The following is a 17,856-nucleotide window of genomic DNA, read 5'->3' on the forward strand; positions in this document are numbered from 1 at the left end:
GCGCCGTTACCCGAAAAACAGAAATGGGCTTAACAGTGTTAAAATGCTGACATGGCATAGGGGTAGAGTTGGAAATTCGAATTTTTTTTTATTTTTTTTCTCTCTCCTCTTCTTCTCCTTCCTCCTTCTCCTCCTCATTCTTCCTTCTTCTTCATCCTTCTCCTCCTCCTTCTTCTTCTTCCTTCTTATTCTTCTTCCTCTCCTCCTCTTCTTCCTCCTTCTTCTTTTTTTTTTCTTCCATTCTTTTTTTTTTAATTTCCGATTTCCGAAGAAATTTGGAAATTTCCAGCCAGATTTCGGAAATTTCCAGATTTCTCCTGAAATCTAGAATTTTTCCAGATTTTCGGAAATCTGGAAATCCAGATTTCTGGAAATCTGAAAAAATTCCAGATTTCTGGAAAATTTCCAGAAATCTGGAAATTTCCGAAACTAAAAAAAAAAGAAAAAAAAAGGTAGAAGAAGAAGGAGGAAGAAGAAGAAGAAGAAGAAGAAGGAGGGGGAAGAAGAATAAGGAAGAAGGAGAAGAAGAAGGAAGAAGAAGGAGGAGAAGAAGGAGAAGAAGATGAGAGAGAAAAAAAATAAAAAAAATTTCGAATTTCCAACTCTACCCCTGTGCCACGTCAGCAAATTAACGGTGTTAAGTCCATTTCCGTTTTTCGGGTAACGGCGCAAACCACATTCCTTTTTTTTTTGTAATAACAAACCACAAAGGTTTTTTTGGAACAACATCAAACCACATGGTTTTTTTTTTGGAATTTACCCATATAGATATGTAGAGAATTAGAGAGATTTTAGGAATTAATTTAAATTATGTAGAACTTTTAGATATAGATATGCAGAGAATTAGAGAGATTTTATAGATTAATTTAAATTCTGTAGAACTCTTAGATATAGTACGGATAAAATAATCTTTTTATAAATAAATATAATAATATAGCTAAAGTTAATATATTATATTTTTAATCAGTAAAAAATGAGGAAGTGACACATCAGCTCCATCGTTACTGTTTTATATTATATATAGATGCCAACTTGTCACATTTTGGCAAATTGGGTTGAAATCAAAATCAACATTCTATAACTGTTATTTTCTTTAAGAAACAAAAAAGCATCATGAGGCAGCACGCCAACCTCATGAGTTTTGTTCCGTAGTAGTCAATCTTTCAATTCCATCTCTTCGAACTTCACTTACATCCATTGTTAGCTCTCCGCTAGCCTATGTCAGGTCAGTCATAAGCGGTAAACCCTATGAATACAATTACCTATCCCTTGGTGGTGCTTCCCTTTTGAAGCGGTTGTTGGTAAACAAAGTGTCATGACATAATCAAAAGGAAGGTCGCCGGTAACCAAATTGTCAAGACTATAATCAAAAGGAAGGAGTGACACTGACTGAATCCAATCCATAAACCTGGAAATGAAACAAAGTTTGTTCCCTTTTGTCAAATAGGTAAAGTAGGCATATGAACCACATTTGCTTTGCCTTATACTCTATTAGAACAAAGCAAAGAAAGAGGCGGAATGGAGGGGCAAGGACGGTCTTGCTTGGTGCGAAGGCTGCTGGTTTGGGGACCACGAGCCACTGACCATATATTCCTTTCAGCAAGCAGCTTCAGATGAAAGGTAAGGTAAGAGCAACCATCCACTGAAAAGACGAATAAGTAGTGGTTGAGATCGGATACTTGGAGTGGGGTAGGGAATTGGTCAATTGGAGGGCTTAGATGGCACCTAACCACCATAGGAAAGATGCATCCCATCTTCTTATCATCTTATTGGCAATTGATTATTTTACAAACTCGGGTGAACCGACATCTTATCGAAGACTGACATCGGCAAAAGTGGCCGAAAATGGTTGGAAAGGTCCCGATTGCCAACCATGCTTTGCCGTATTGCCACAACTAACCTTCTTTACCTTTTTCCCGTAACGAAAGACATCCAACCAAAAGCTTAAGACAGTGCGGTAAACCCATCTGCTTGCTTGTTTTTTCAAATTTTTTTTATCTTCTAGTTAAGGTATGGGGTTAAACGCACCATTAGATACTGAACTTATATGGTTATCTCAATATAATCATCCAACTTTCATTTGTCTTAATAAAATTACAGCTTTGAATTTTGTTTTATATAGGCCACTCTACCAATTTCAATGGTTAAAATGCATTGAAATAATGACATGGATGGCACGTCAACATGAGTCAACTCATATCTTTGATCGAAATAAAATATGACAGTCACGTGTCAGTTATTTTTATAAAAAAACTAAATTTTGTTTTTTTATTTCATAAAAATAACTGACATATGATAGTCAAGTGACGCACATGTGGATCTCATGTTTTGTTTTGGTCAAATATCTGAGTTGATTCATGTTGACACGTCACTTGTGTCACTATTTCGATTCCTTTTAACCATTGAAATTGGCGGAGTGACCTAATTTAGACAAAATTCAAAGTTGAGTGATTTTATTGAGACAAATGGAAGTTGAGTAACTATTTTGAGAGAGCCATATAATTGTGAAGACATTATAGTAAACCCATCTGCTTGCTTATTTTTTCAACTTTTTTATTGATCTTCTAGTTAAGGTATGGGTTAAAGGCACCATTAGACACTGAAATTGTATGGTTGTCGCAATATAATCATTCAACTTCAATGTCTTAATAAAATTACAGTTTTGAGTTTTGTCTTATATAGGCCACTCTGCTAATTTCATGGTTAAAATGCATTGAAACAATTAAATGGATGACACGTCAATATGAGTCAACTCATATCTTTGATCGAAATAAAATGTGATAGTCACGTGTCGGTTATTTTTATGAAAAAAAAACAATTTAGTTTTTATTTCATAAAAATAACTGACACGTGATAGCCAGATGATGCACATGTGGATGTCATGTTTTGTTTCGGCCAGAGATCTGAGTTGACTCATGTTGGCACGTCACCTGTGTCACTATTTCGATTCCTTTTAACCATTGAAATTGGCGGAGTGACCTAATTTAGACAAAATTCAAAGTTGAGTGATTTATTGAGACAAATTGAAGTTGAGTGACCATTTTGAGACAACCATATAATTATTAAGACAGTACAGTGAACCCATCTTCTTGCTTATTTTTTCAATTTTTTTTATTGATCTTCTAGTTGAGGTATGAGGTTAAACGCACCATTAGACACTGAACTTATATGGTTGTCTCAATATAATCATTCAATTTGTCTTAATAAAATTACAGCTTTGAATTTCGTCTTATATCGGCCACTCAACCAATTTCAATGGTTAAAATGCATTGAAATAATGACATGGATGACATGTCAACATGGGTCAACTCATATCTTTGACCGAAATAAAACGTGACAGTCATGTGTCGGTTATTTTTATGAAAAAAAAACTAAATTTTGTTTTTTTATTTCATAAAAATAACTGACACATGATAGCCAGGTGATGCACATGTGGATGTCATGTTTTGTTTCGGTCAGAGATCTGAGTTAATTCATGTTGACACGTCACATATGTTACTATTTCGATTCCTTTTAACCAGTGAAATTAGCGGAGAGACATAATTTAGACAAAATTCAAAGTTGAGTGATTTTATTGAGACGAATTGAGGTTGAGTGACTATTTTGAGACAACCATATAGTTGTTAAGACAGTACAGTAAACCCATCTTCATGCTTATTTTTTTCAATTTTTTTATTGATCTTCTAGTTAAGGTATGTCGTTAAACGCACCATTAGACACTGAATTTATATGGTTGTCGCAATATAATCATTCAATTTGTCTTAATAAAATTACAGTTTTCAATTTTGTCTTATATAGACCACTCTGCCAATTTTAATGGTTAAAATGCATTGAAATAATGAAATGGATGATACGTCAACTCATATCTTTGGCCGAAATAAAATGTGAAAGCCACATGTCGGTTATTTTTATGAAAAAATAACAATTTAGTTTTTTATTTCATAAAATTAACTGATATGTGATAGCTAGGTGATGTACATGTCACCTGTGTCACTATTTCGATTCATTTTAACCATTGAAATTGGCGGAGTGATCTTATTTTGGATAAAATTCAAAGTTGAGTTATTTATTGAGACAAATTGAAGTTGAGTGACTATTTTGAGACAACCATATAATTGTTAAGACATTACAGTGAACCTATTATCTTGCTTATTTTTTCAATTTTTTTATTGATCTTCTAGTTACGGTATGGGGTTAAACGCACCATTAGACATTGAATTTATATGGTTGTCTCAATATAATCATTCAACTTCAATTTGTCTTAATAAAATTACAGCTTTGAATTTTGTCTTATATAGGCCACTCAGCCAATTTCAAGGCAAATTATTAGAAGCAACCGGTTCTCCATGTCAAATAGAGGACATTCCATACATATTTTGACACGTGTAATATGGACACACACATTTTATCAGAGGCCCCACTATTTTAATTATTACGTGGGGTCACAATACACGTGTCCAAATGTGAATTGGTGGTCCTTCGAGTGACATGGAAGACCCGGTGCTTAATATAAGAACTCCAATTTCAATGGTTAAAATGCATTGAAATAATGACATGGATGACACGTCAACATGAGTTAACTCATATCTTTGACCGAAATAAAATGTGGCAGTCATGTGTCGGTTATTTTTATGACAAAAAGAACTAAATTTTGTTTTTTATTTCATAAAAATAACTGACACGTGATAGCCAGATGACGCACATGTGGATGTCATGTTTTGTTTCGGTCAGAGATCTGAGTTGACTCATATTGACACGTCACATGTGTCACTATTTCGATTCCTTTTAACCAATGAAATTGGCGGAGTGACCTAATTTAGACAAAATTCAAAGTTGAGTATTTTATTGAGACGAATTGAAGTTGAGTGACCATTTTGAGACAACCATATAATTGTTAAGACAATACAGTAAACTCATCTTCTTGCTTATTTTTTATTGATCTTCTAGTTAAGGTATGTCATTAAATGCATCATTAAACACTGAAATGGGAGGTAACTAACCAAACACCTAAAACTCTGTCTTTTGAAGTGCAAAGAAGGAACCAAACACCCTCCAAACTTTTTTCCATCCTTAGAGCATCTGATGCGCCTCCCGTAAGAAGGCTCACTAAGGGATAAGTGTACCCCGTCGTTATCAAGTAATAAAATTTGGACAAGTATCGAGCTACTTGGTCTCAGGTGTTATCTAGGCTATGGGAGGTTTGAATTGGTTTTGATTAAATTAGCCTACTCCTAATTAAGTTACTTCTACTCCTATCTAAGTTATTCTACTTCTAAGTGATCTTTTACCAATGTAATTGCCCGAAGGGACATGAGGTGATATGATAATAATGAGAATAGATTGTTTAGACAACGGAATTAAAACCTAATCTAAGTCACTTGTGTCCGAGGCGATTAACCCTATCTATCCTCATGAGGTCCCTAGTTCGTGATTCTCTTGTAAGGCCGAAACTAGCTCTAAGGCTCAGCAATTTGGGCTTAATCTTCTATAGGGTCGTCAATCCTATAGGCACTGACTAGGTCAGATTCAGCTCGCAATATGTGCCAACTTAATTTTGGGATTATCGAATGAGTTAAACCAATCAGACAAAGCGTAAAACAAAGAATCAAGCAATAAAACAATGGAACAAACAAAACTATAACATATATTAAAGATGAAAAGTATTGTCACGAAGATACAATGAGCCTAGGATGCATAACATGGATCAGAGGCTAGACAGAATATAAAAGAAGAAAAATCTCTTTCAGGGAACCTGTCTACCAATGCAGGCGTCTTCCTAGGACTTAAGGATGGAACTTGAGCAATCCTCGATGAACGGAGCTTCGGAGGTGTCTTCAATGGAGGTTGAAGGAGATGGAGGAGGTGGAGAGGATTTCTCAAGGTGTGAGCTTAGGTTTTTACAAAGATAAAAGATATCTAATTTACATTTAGAAAATCCTATTTATAGACGCGGTTCGGGCCCTCTTTCTGACCTAACTCGTATCCTTTTGCAGGTGGGAAGACGTGAGGTCGATCGTGGCGTTGTGGGACCGGGAATCATCCCGCAGGGTAGCTCGCCGAGCTGGCATAGCCAACTTTGCGAGCTGGCCTCCAGGGGCCTGCTCGACGCGAGCTGGCCTCCAGGGGCCTTCTTGACGGGCTGGCAGTGCCAGCTCGCCGATCTGGCCCCAAAAAGGCCATTTCGACGAGCGGGAATGCCCAGAACGCCTTGCGCGACTGCTGGATGTCCCGAAACGCAACTTTCACCCGAACTCGTTCCTGTTTTAGCCTGCACATGCACGAAAACTCCAAATAACATTAGTTCCGAGGCTAAATTGACCCGCCAATCGCTTATTTTAAGTAAACACTCCGTTTGGTGCGACTTTTGGCGGATCAATTAGCTATAAAAGATAATGGAAAATTTAACGTACATGCCAATTTGGGCATATTTGCCTAAAATAACCAGAAAACGAGCCTAAACAACGAAAAGTAAATAGAACATATACAATTTCTAACTAACTCACACAAAAGCATATAAATGCGAGAATTGATCGCTAATTCATAAAATAACGCTAAAAATCGTCCTAAAATCGTACCCAAAGATAGGGGTTTTTGATCCCTATCAAACCGTACCCAGAAAAAAATTAATTGGTTTTGAACTTTAAAGGGTATCATGTTAGTCCCTAAACTTGTTTAAAGAGCTAAATTTAAATACTTAATATGTCAATTAAAAACCTTTTGGAAGTTGTTGAAGTCATAATCTATTGTCCATGTTGACATGTTTGCAAAGGTCCTTCATTTCCGTTCTTGTATAATATTTTTTCTATATAATCTTGTAATTTTAAATATTTATTATGCTTAGCAATAAGTTGATTGCATTTGTTAATATAAATTCCCTAAATTCGTCAAAATCTCCATCAAGCGATGAAGAAACCACGAAATAAGAACCATAGATAATGATATGACTAATAACCTCCATAAATGATAATAATAATAATAATAATAATAATATATTAATCGGCTGAACTTATCCAGAAAAATTAATCGAACTTGAACTTTAAAGGGTACCATGTTAGTCCCTAAACTTGCTTAAAGAGCTAAATATAAATACTTAATAAGTCAATTAAAAACTTGAAATGGAAGGTGAAAATCATCAAATAAAAAAGGGTAAAGTTCAAATAAAACCCCTGTGGTTTCGCTAATTTTCAGATAAAGGACTGTGGTTTACTTTTTGTCAAACCGAGGATTGAGGTTTTTAACTTTAATAAAATAAGGACTTTTTCGATTGATACTATTAAAACCACCTTGGACGATTTCAAAAATGATATATTTTAAGAACTACTAATATTTTAAACAACTTTAATTCTTCAACTTTTTTATTTTGAGATTGTTTAGATGATGTTTGGTAAAGAGAGAGAAAGTTAATGTTTAGAGAGAGAAAGTTCCAAAAAAGATGATTTTCGAAAATCGAAAATGCAGTTCCATAGAAAATATGATATTGAACAACTTTAATTCTTGAAAATTTTCATTTTCAGGTCGTTAAAGATGGTTTTAATAGCATTAATCCAAGTTTGAAACCTCAATCCTTGTTTTGACAAAAAGTAAACCACAGTCCTTTATCTGAAAATTAGTGAAACCACATTGGTTTTATTTGAACTTTACCCAATAAAAAAACATGTCATGTTATATCACTTTCATTCTCTCATCCTTTACCACTTTCATCTTCTTGGTCTTTCATCATCATTAACACATATTTTCAACAGATTAACTATCAGGGTTTATTAGTTTTAATAGAAGAAAAGAAAGGCTAGAAGAACACAAAAAGGTATTCTCATATTTGCTACAACCTTACTTGATTTAAAAAAGAAAAATGACAAACAAAAAATTATACAACAAATCCAAAATCGTAACAATGTATAAACACAATCAATCACCCAAGAATTAGAAAATCATAAATACAAATTCATTAGAATAAAGTTAATATAGGAGAACAAAAATAAGATTGATCCCCAATAGCAAAAGCGTGTTCTTCTCCTCCCTCGCTTCCATTACCACCACTGTCGGCTGGAAATGCACCACTTTATTGCTTTAGTTTGCATGTAATCAGCCAAATATAATCATCCCACCTGTAGCAACTACCTTACCATTTTTTAGAAGAATAAGGAGATTTATTAGGAACATAAAATAAGTCGATTGCATCTGTTAATAGAAATTCCCTACATTCATCAAAATCTTCACCAAGCGATGAAGAAACGACAGAATAACACAAAAGTGAATTAGTAATTAATAATGAAACAATAGTTATGAAAGAGCTAAATATAAATACTTAATAAGTCAATTAAAACTTGAAATGGAAGGTGAAAATCATCAAATAAAAAAAACATGTCATGTCTATATCACTTTCATTCTCTCATCCTTTACCACTTTCATCTTCTTGCTCTTTCATCACCATTAACACATATTTTCAACAGATTAACCATCAAAGGTTTATTAGTTTTAATAGAAGAAAAGAAATGCTAGAAGAACATAAATATGCATTCTCATATTTGCTACAACCTTACTTGATTCAAAAAAGAAAAATGACAAACAAAAAATTATACAACAAATCCAAAATCGTAACAATGTATAAACACAATCAATCATCCAAGAATTAGAAAATCATAAATACAAATTCATTAGAATAAAGTTAATGTAGGAGAACAAAAATGAGATTGATCCTCAATAGCAAAAGCGTGTTCTTCTCCTCCCCCGCTTCCATTACCACCACTGTCGCCTGGAAATGCACTACTTTATTGCTTTAGTTTGCATGTAATCAACCAAATATAATCAGCCCACCTGTAACAACTACCTTACCATTTTCGAGAAGAATAAGAAGATTTATTAGGAACATAAAATAAGTCGATTGCATCTGTTAATAGAAATTTCCTAAATTCATCAAAATCTTCATCAAGCGATAAAGAAACGACAGAATAATACAAAAGTGAATTAGTAATTAATAGTGAAACAATAGTTATGAAAGATTTAGAAGATGTATATTTCAATTTGCATATGAAACATGAGACGTTATTTATAATTCAATGTTTTGAATTGATGCAACTGTTTGATGTAATATAGACTGTGTAATTAATGAATTTATTTTAACAATAAAAATGAAATATTATTTATGATGTATATTTTTTTTGGTAGGAAAGGGAAAGAAAAAAACAACAAAAAACCCCAACAACTAACCCGGGATTAGCCTAGGGAAGCTAACCCCCACCCGATCATCTGACAGAATCGAACAAAGGAAGTTCGGAGGAGAAGAGAAGGTTGAAATTCCCAGATCCTTGCATGGCCCTCAGCAGCAAGGCGATCTGCCACCCTATTCTGCTCCCTGTACACATGACAAAAGATGATGGTATCGAATGAAGAACACAATCTTCTGATCTCTTTAACTAGGTTTTGGCTATTTAAACACATAGCCTTATTATTAGAAATCAAATTGACCGCTTCAAGTTTGTCAGAATCCACGAGCAGCCTTTTCAGTCCCAGATCTATGGCCAGTCTAAGCCCAGGAAAGATACCCCAGAGCTCAACAGTAAAGGAAGAGCTCATCCCCAGATTCTGAGTAAAACCAGACACCCAATTGCCACCAACATCTCTCAAAACCCCCCAGCCGCAATTCTGCCGTCCACAAGACACGAGCCATTGGTATTTAATTTCACAATCCCTTCCCACGGTCTACTCCAACCCAAAAGATGCTCAACAGTTCTCTGGCTAGTACTAGCTAAATAATCCCTTTTGAAGCTATTTATAATAGTGTTAATTTTCTTGGAGAAATAATCAAGTAGATTAGGAATAACTATAGCTTTTCCTCCAAATACCTCAGTATTCCTCCACTGCCAAAGCTGGTGACAGACAACGACAAAGAGGATAGCACCATGCTCCATCTCAGGCAATAACAAACCATTAACACCATTTAACAACCAATCATTTTCAGAGTGGGAAAAGAAATCAGGTAGTAACTGGATCGGAATCACTTTCTTCTACACATTCTTACTCTTCGCACAATCCCTAAGAACATAGCAGATGGTTTCTGCCTGAACTTTGCATCTACTACAAGTATCTGCCTCCACTAAATGGAATCTGTTCCTTTCCACATTAGTAAGCAACCTGTTCTTTGCGCTAAGCCATAGGAAGCTCCTAATACGATAAGGAACTTTTAAGGCCCAAATATTCTTCCAAGAGATTGAAGGAGGAGTATCCAAGTTAAGAATGAAGGCTTCAAATGCAGATTTGCAAGAATAAGTACCATTGTTCGTAAGGGACCAACAGTGATTATCCCCATCCTCCTCTTTACTACTAACTTTAACTCCATGAATCTTCAGGAGCGTTTCCAGATTAAGGTAAGTTTTGAATCTCAACCAAACCCAATGTCCCTCCGAATCCACCATATCAGTGATACTCCAATTGCGGATCTCCAGAGGCAATGGAGAAGTACACACTTCTGATAAAGGTTTCTTACCAAGCCAGGTGTCATTCCAGAAACTAATTGATCTACCATTGCCCACCGACCAACCAATCCCAGAGCAGAACTCCGAAAACACATCGTTAACCCCTTTCCATAAGAATGAACAATTAGGAACTCTCTCTTTCGGGCCCCCAAAAATCTTATCCATTCTGTACTTCCCGCATAATAACCGAACCCATAGAGCATCCGGATTCTGCCACATCCTCCAAAGAAGCTTCATTAACAGTACTTTATTATTATCCTTGGCTTGTCTAATCCTTAACCCACCCCTATTCTTAGGTTGGCAAACCTCTTTCCAGGGAACCAGATGAATTTTTTCCCCTCTTCCGAGTCCCCCCACAGGAACCGACGATTGATCTTATCCAGGCCATTAAGAACCGGCTCAGGCAGCCTACAGGCTTGCATTAAATGATTCGGGGCAGCACCATTCACTGACTGGATCAAAGTAAGACGGCCCGCAAGGGAAAAGGTCTTAGCTTTCCAATTAGCACATTTATTATTAGTCCTATCGAAGATTTCTTTAAAAGAAGCTTTTGACACTCTGTCACTATAGAGAGGAACCCCCAGATAGTTACCAAGGGCCTTGGTTAGAGGAATACCAGAAATCTCACTCAACTTTTCACAAACCCTTTGGTCCATATTCTTAGAGCATAACATTCTAGATTTTTGGATATTAAGCTTTTGGCCTGAAGCAGAACAAAAGTTGGTCAGGATATCCATAATCACACCAATTTGCTCCTCACTTCCTTCAACAAAGATCATAACATCATCAGCAAAGAATAAATGGGTGATCGGGGGACATAATTTATTAATGGAAACCAGATGAAGCCTTCCAGTGTTCACAACATCTTGGATGAGATGAGATAACCTCTCCATAGCTATAACAAATAAGAACGGGCTCATAGGATCCCCTTGACGGATACCCCGGGATGGAGTAAACTCCTCGGACAAATCCCCATTAATTAAAACTTGGAAAACAGGAGAAGAAATACAAACCTCAATCAAATTCCTCCATGTATCCGGAATCCCAGCTTTTCCAAACTATCAAGAAGAAAACTCCAGTTCAGCCGATCATAAGCTTCTCCAGATCTAGTTTCAGGGCCACAATGCCATGCTTACCCTTTTTGACCTTCATTGAATGAACCATCTCCTGAGCGATAACAATATTGTCCATCATCTGTCTTCCCGGAACAAAGCTGCCTTGATTTTGGCTAATAATATCAGGAAGGATACACTGAAGTCTATTGGCCACAATTTTGGTAATCACCTTATAAAGCATATTACACAGACTAATAGGCCTCATTTGCAAGAAAGAAGAAGGCTTATCCACTTTAGGAATCAGGACCAGAAGAGTTTTATTCACTAGCCTAATATCCTCAGACCCATTAAAAACCCCTTTGACGAAACTATAAATTCCATCTTTTACAGTTTCCCAATGATTATGGTAAAACCCGGCCGGAAGCCCATCAACCCCCGGAGCTTTAGTAGCTCCAATGCTAAACACCGCCTAACTAATCTCTTTCTGATCAATAGGGTGAAAAGCATCAATAATCTTATCCTCACCAACCGTAGGGAACGAAGTCCTAGTCAGAGCTCTATCCAATTCCACCGGGTCCTCTTTAAATAAATCTTTATGGAAATTGAGTGCCAAGAGACGAATTTCATCATCCTCATAAACCCAATTCCTATTAGGATCCTTGATAGCATCAATTCCATTTTTCTGTCTTCTGATAACTGTATAAAGATGGAAATACCTCGTATTCCGATCTCCATCCTTAATCCAAGCTTTCCTCGATTTTTGAAACCAAAGCAACTCTTCTTGCCTCAACACCGCTTCCAACTTATTCTGGAGGGATCTAAAAAGACAACTCAAACTATGGTCAAATCTGGTCTCCAAGATACGTTGTATGCCTTCCATCCTACTCAGAATTTTCTGTTTTCTTCTGATAATGTGGCCAAAAATGTTTCTATTCCATCCCACCATGTTACTTCTAAATCCCTCCGCAGCCATTAGCACATTGGAATGGGGTTTCCAATTATCATGAACAAAATTCTTGAACTCGGGATGAGATTCCCAAGCCACTAGATACCTAAAAGGTCTTATCCCTTTAGAATGAGGAGCTCTCACCAACCTGACTAAGATCGGGCAATGATCAAAATGACGAAAGGGGAGATTCAACACAGCAGCTTCAGGAAACCTACTTTGTGCCACAATATTAGCATAAACTTTATCCAACCGAATAAAGGTACTATTACGTTTCCAAGTAAACTTATGACCAGCAGCACCAAGATCCGACAGACCACAAAGATCCATATTTTGTTTATGATTAAGACACCGATTAATATAATGATTCCCTCCCCCTCTTTGATCACTCATAAGAGCAATGTTATTAAAATCTCCTGCAATAAACCAGGCATCCACCATACCCGTACTTAAAGAAAATAAAGCTTCCCAAAGACATTTGCGATTAGCAAGGATAGGATCAGCATACACAACAATGATAAAGAAAGGTTTATTATCAGGATAAGTAACTTTACTGTGAATAAATTGCTTATCCATCATCACGATATCAAAAAGAACAAGATCCGGCTTCCAGAAAAGCCAAATCCCACCAGCCCGGCTCGTGGCCTCTGACCTGACACACTTCCAACTTTTAAATAAACTAACCAGATCATCAACTTTATCTCCACTGACTTTAGTTTCTAATAAAGCAAAACAAAAAGGGTTGAACTACTTAATTAAATCCTTAACATGGATACGAGTCGTCTTGCTTGCCGCTCCTCTAACATTCCAAACAAACAGATCCATCAAGAGAGGACAGCAAACCCAGGCCCGCCTAGCTAAGCTAGATATTTATTCGGGGCTCCTAAGAGCTTAGTGGAGGTACCTGCAGCCCCCCTTTTCTCCAAGGTACTAAAAGAATTTTGGAAATTCTTTTGACTACCCTTCAGTTTTTTCATATTCATTTTATTAACCCCTATGGTTTTCCCATTTCTAGTCTCAATGATGAGTTTAGAAAGACTAACCTCTTTATTCCTCTCAGAAACTTGAGGAATGTGAGTCTGAGAATAATCCTGGGGAACTTCTTTGGATTCAAACAAAGGGTTGACCGTCTCCACATTGTTATCAACTGGATCATCAGGTTCTAAGTCTGGCATTCCCAAGTCCGTTTGCTCATTAATAGAACCAGGGTCTTGATCTTCCTCCACTGAAAGAACCCCAAACTTTGAACCAGAACATACCTCCAAAGGATTGCTAGAGGCAGCACAATCCTTTGGACTAGGCAACTCCTTCCTTCCATAATCCTTTTGAAGTAGACTCTGATTATTATTCAATCAGGAGGAAGATTGTGGGCCACTTGAGCACGCGTCCTTCTTCTCCCAGAACGCTTAGCTACCATCCAAGGACCAAAATTCCTCCCATGCCCTTGGATCCCCTCTTCCCTTACCAAGACAGCCTCAGCAATATTGTTGTCCTCAGATGAGACTTTAGCAATTATACTAGATACAAGTAATAAAGTGATAAGTCAAGTATCATCTCCACAGGGATTGAGATCCAAAATTATATTAGAAAATCGTTGCTGAACAGTGTGTGTGTGTAAAGGTATCTTCTTAGTAGGGTTGATTGTTTGAGTTTGGTCAGTTAAGACAAAAGAGTGCTAATTCTATGAAAGATATGACAAATAGATGACAGTTTAAAAGATAGAACAGGCTAAGCACTGCCGAACAGGTAGTGCAAGGTCATACAACAATCCAACGAATTAGTGACAATACCAATGAAGTCAAAGTATTAGCTTTAATGCCCACTTAAGTCAACTTTCGTGTGTTCTTAAGTTTCTAAGATTTACTAGAACCAATAGCATCCTAAAGGAACTTTCTTTCTTGCATTAAGATCAAAGTTGCATTTCTGTTAAGAAAACCTTAGACACAATCATCTAACATGTCTGCTTCGAGGTTGCGAGATTGATAGAGATATCAGTGAAGATGCAAGTAGTGTCCTAACATTCATCTATCACATGCATAAATGCCGAAGCACAGAAATATAAACCCTCATTAACACATCATTGGTAAAATACTACATATTCATTTCAAAAGTTATAAGACTTACATCACCGGCCCGGACTGGCCGTGCCCATTCAAAATGGATTACTCACTCATATCAAGTAGTGAGTAATCAGAAGTTCTTGTTACATTCAGAAACTCCATTGGAGCTCTCTTCTATCACCTAAACAGTGACTTTTCTGTTCTAAACAAAATATCCCATCTCCAGTCTTCCCTTTGCTACATCTATTTAAAGGAGAAAGACCGGGGCCAAAATCGGTACCCGAAAGTACCCTTAAAATAATACAGAAATAAGTCAACTCCAACTAAAACTAAACAATCAGAAATGATTATGGATCCTTTTGACCCTTGAACACTCAAGGGTCGAAACTTCTTGTCATCATGCTACTTTTGGTAACACCACTGAAACACCTTTCCACCTGCTGCCTCTGCCACGCCCACCTCTGTTCTGTCGCTGTCCGTCATCGGATTATCCGGCGTTTGACCGCTGGATCATAGAAAGGCTCCACTCCTCTTTGGCAGTTGCGAAACAAACTGTTTCCAGCATGTTTGGCTTTAATCTTTACTTATCTGCAAAAAACATTAATCAGCCCTTCATTCTTGCAATATAACAGAAAAACACCCCAATTCTTGTATAAATATTGTGCTAAACTTAATCAATTTCATGCCTAACAAATACCCCCAAATTGAATCTTTGCTTGTCCTCAAGCAACCAAATGTAAGAAAAAGGAATTCAACAGAAGAAGAGTTAGGAATGAAATATTACAGAGAATGATATGGAGAAAAGAAACTGTTTTGCTCAGCGGGGTAGTTGACAGATGCGAGCTATGATCTCCTTGAAAAGTTAAAGCTTGTTTTAAACTGTGTGCTTTTAATCGAGAAATTCCTTAAAGCTTAAAATTTAGACTTTTACTTTCACAAGGAGCAACCAACTCGCCAGACATGCCTCACTAAGGACTGGAATAATTCACTCACTCTCGAATGGCATTTATTTACCATAGGAAAAAGAATGCAACTTCACTCCTTAGCTCAGTCACCACACCCTTAGGGTGTGAGTTTGCCTTTTGGTCCTGAATCTATGGGTCAAAATTCTTCCAAACATAGTCCAAAGGACTTGACAAAGGTTGTAATGTTAGGCTCAGGTTCTGGTTTGACAGTGAGAAGCTATTTAAGTGTATAAATTTTGTCTTTATGCAAATTATTTAACCTACACATCTTTCAACAAATTATCATTCCTTTCCTTACCCGATCCACACAGCCTGCTTCTTATAACAAACTACTCTTTCTATTCATAATGAACAATCATTAAAGATTTTTCCATCTAAACACATGATTCCCAGGTTCCTTTCTATCTTTTCTTTAGCATCATCTTCTCAATCGCCTTTGTTTTCCTGATTTGTGTATCTTTAAAAACAATGATTTCAAATTAAACAGTTGGTTTTGAAGCACAGGACAGAATTCAGGGTATTTAGGAATATCAGTGAAAGGAAAGGGTTTCTTTACGTGGTGTTTAGAAAGAACAGGTTATGGCTCAAATTGGTTATCCTAAATTTGGAGTGCAAAGCACATGTGGCTTTTTGTGTAGCGGAAAGGGAATCTAATTTCCTTTTTCCTCCTATGATTGTTAAAAAGAATCTCCATTTCAACAGGGCAAACCAAGGCAAATTCTCCCTAAAGATAGTGAGTGCCGACCCACTCAGAAAAAAATCAATGCATAATTAAGTTGCGCTTGCAGGCTCGAGTTCTCACTATTTTTGGGGAAATGCAATAAGGCAATGGTTTCTAATTGTGAAAGAAGATTTAAAAATTTCAAAATTTTCGGAACTTCCAGACTCGGGGAGACATAATTCAAACAACTAAAACTAGAGAAATCCATCATAAAACGTACAGTCTGTACAGTGATTCCCGTGAGCACAAACAATCGAAGAGATTTAATAAATAAGGAGACGAGACAACAAAGAAAAGATTACAAAGGATATTTACATCAAATATTCTCAAGGGGATATTTGCTATTTCACCAAATCAATTAAATTAACAACCTGAATAAGCATTTATCATGTTATGCCTGCATATATTGTGATGTGTAATTCCCCACCCCCAAATTAAAACGGAACATTGTCCTCAATGTTATCAGGGTGGCAGCAAAATATAGACAATAATAGCATAATAACATAGGCAGAGTGCACAATTTGATAGAGTAAGGGTGTTAGATGTTACCAAATGCTAGGACAGCGACAAAGGTGACGAATCGAACGGGCTGGAAAAGAGAGGAGTTAACCTCTTGATAGGGGTAAAAAACCCCTATCCTTGGGTACGGTTTTAGGACGGTTTTTAGGTTTATTTGGCTAATAAGCGAGCAATTCTCGCATTTAAATGCTTTTGTGTGAGTTAGTTAGAAATTGGAAACATTCTATTTACTTTTCGTCGTTTAGGCTCGTTTTGTGATCAATTTAGGCAAATACGGCCGAAATAACATGCATATTAGAATTCCGTTATCTTTTGAAGCTAATTGGTCCGTCAAAAGTCGCACCAAGCGAAGCGTTTGCTCAAAATAAGCGATTGACGGATCAATTTGGCTTTTGGACTAATGTTTTCTGGAGTTTTTATGCGTGTGCAGGTGTAAGTTCGGACGAAAAAGGGTTTGGAAGTCATCCGGCACGGATCGAGCGCGCTTCGGGCGAAAACGCTCGGCGAGCAGGGCCCCCCGGGCCATTTCTGCTTACCGAGCAGGCCTCTGGAGGCCTGCTCGCCGAGCAGGCTATGCCTGCTCGCCGAGCAGGGCGCCAGGCGCCTGCTCGGCGAGCAGGAGCCTGCTCGGCGAGCAGGCCACCAGACGCCTGCTCGGCGAGCAGGGGCTGCTCGTCGCAATCCTGCTCGGCGAGCAGCCTTTCCTGCTCGGCGAGCAGACCTGCGGGAATTGGTCAAAAAGACCAATTCCGCCCCCACGAAGCCACGTTCGGCCCCACATCTTCCTACACCAACAAGGACACGAAATTAGGTCAAAACGAGACCCGAGACGCGGCTATAAATAGGAATTTCCAATTGTAAATTTGATATCTTTTGTTTTTGTAATTTTCTTATCTTCCACCTCGAGAAATCCTCTCCACCTCCTCTATAAACCTTCAAACCTCCATTGAAGACGCCTCCGAAGCTCCATTCACCGAGGATTGCTCGAGCTCCATCCTTAAGTCCTAGGAAGACGCCTGCATTGGTTGACAGGTTCCCTGAAAGGGATTTTTCTTCTTTTATGACTTGTTTATCCTATGATACATGCTATGAATCTTAGGCTTATTGTAACTCCGTGA

Source organism: Euphorbia lathyris, chromosome 3 (genome assembly GCF_963576675.1).
Source record: "Euphorbia lathyris chromosome 3, ddEupLath1.1, whole genome shotgun sequence".
In the NCBI taxonomy this organism is placed as follows: Eukaryota; Viridiplantae; Streptophyta; class Magnoliopsida; order Malpighiales; family Euphorbiaceae; genus Euphorbia; species Euphorbia lathyris.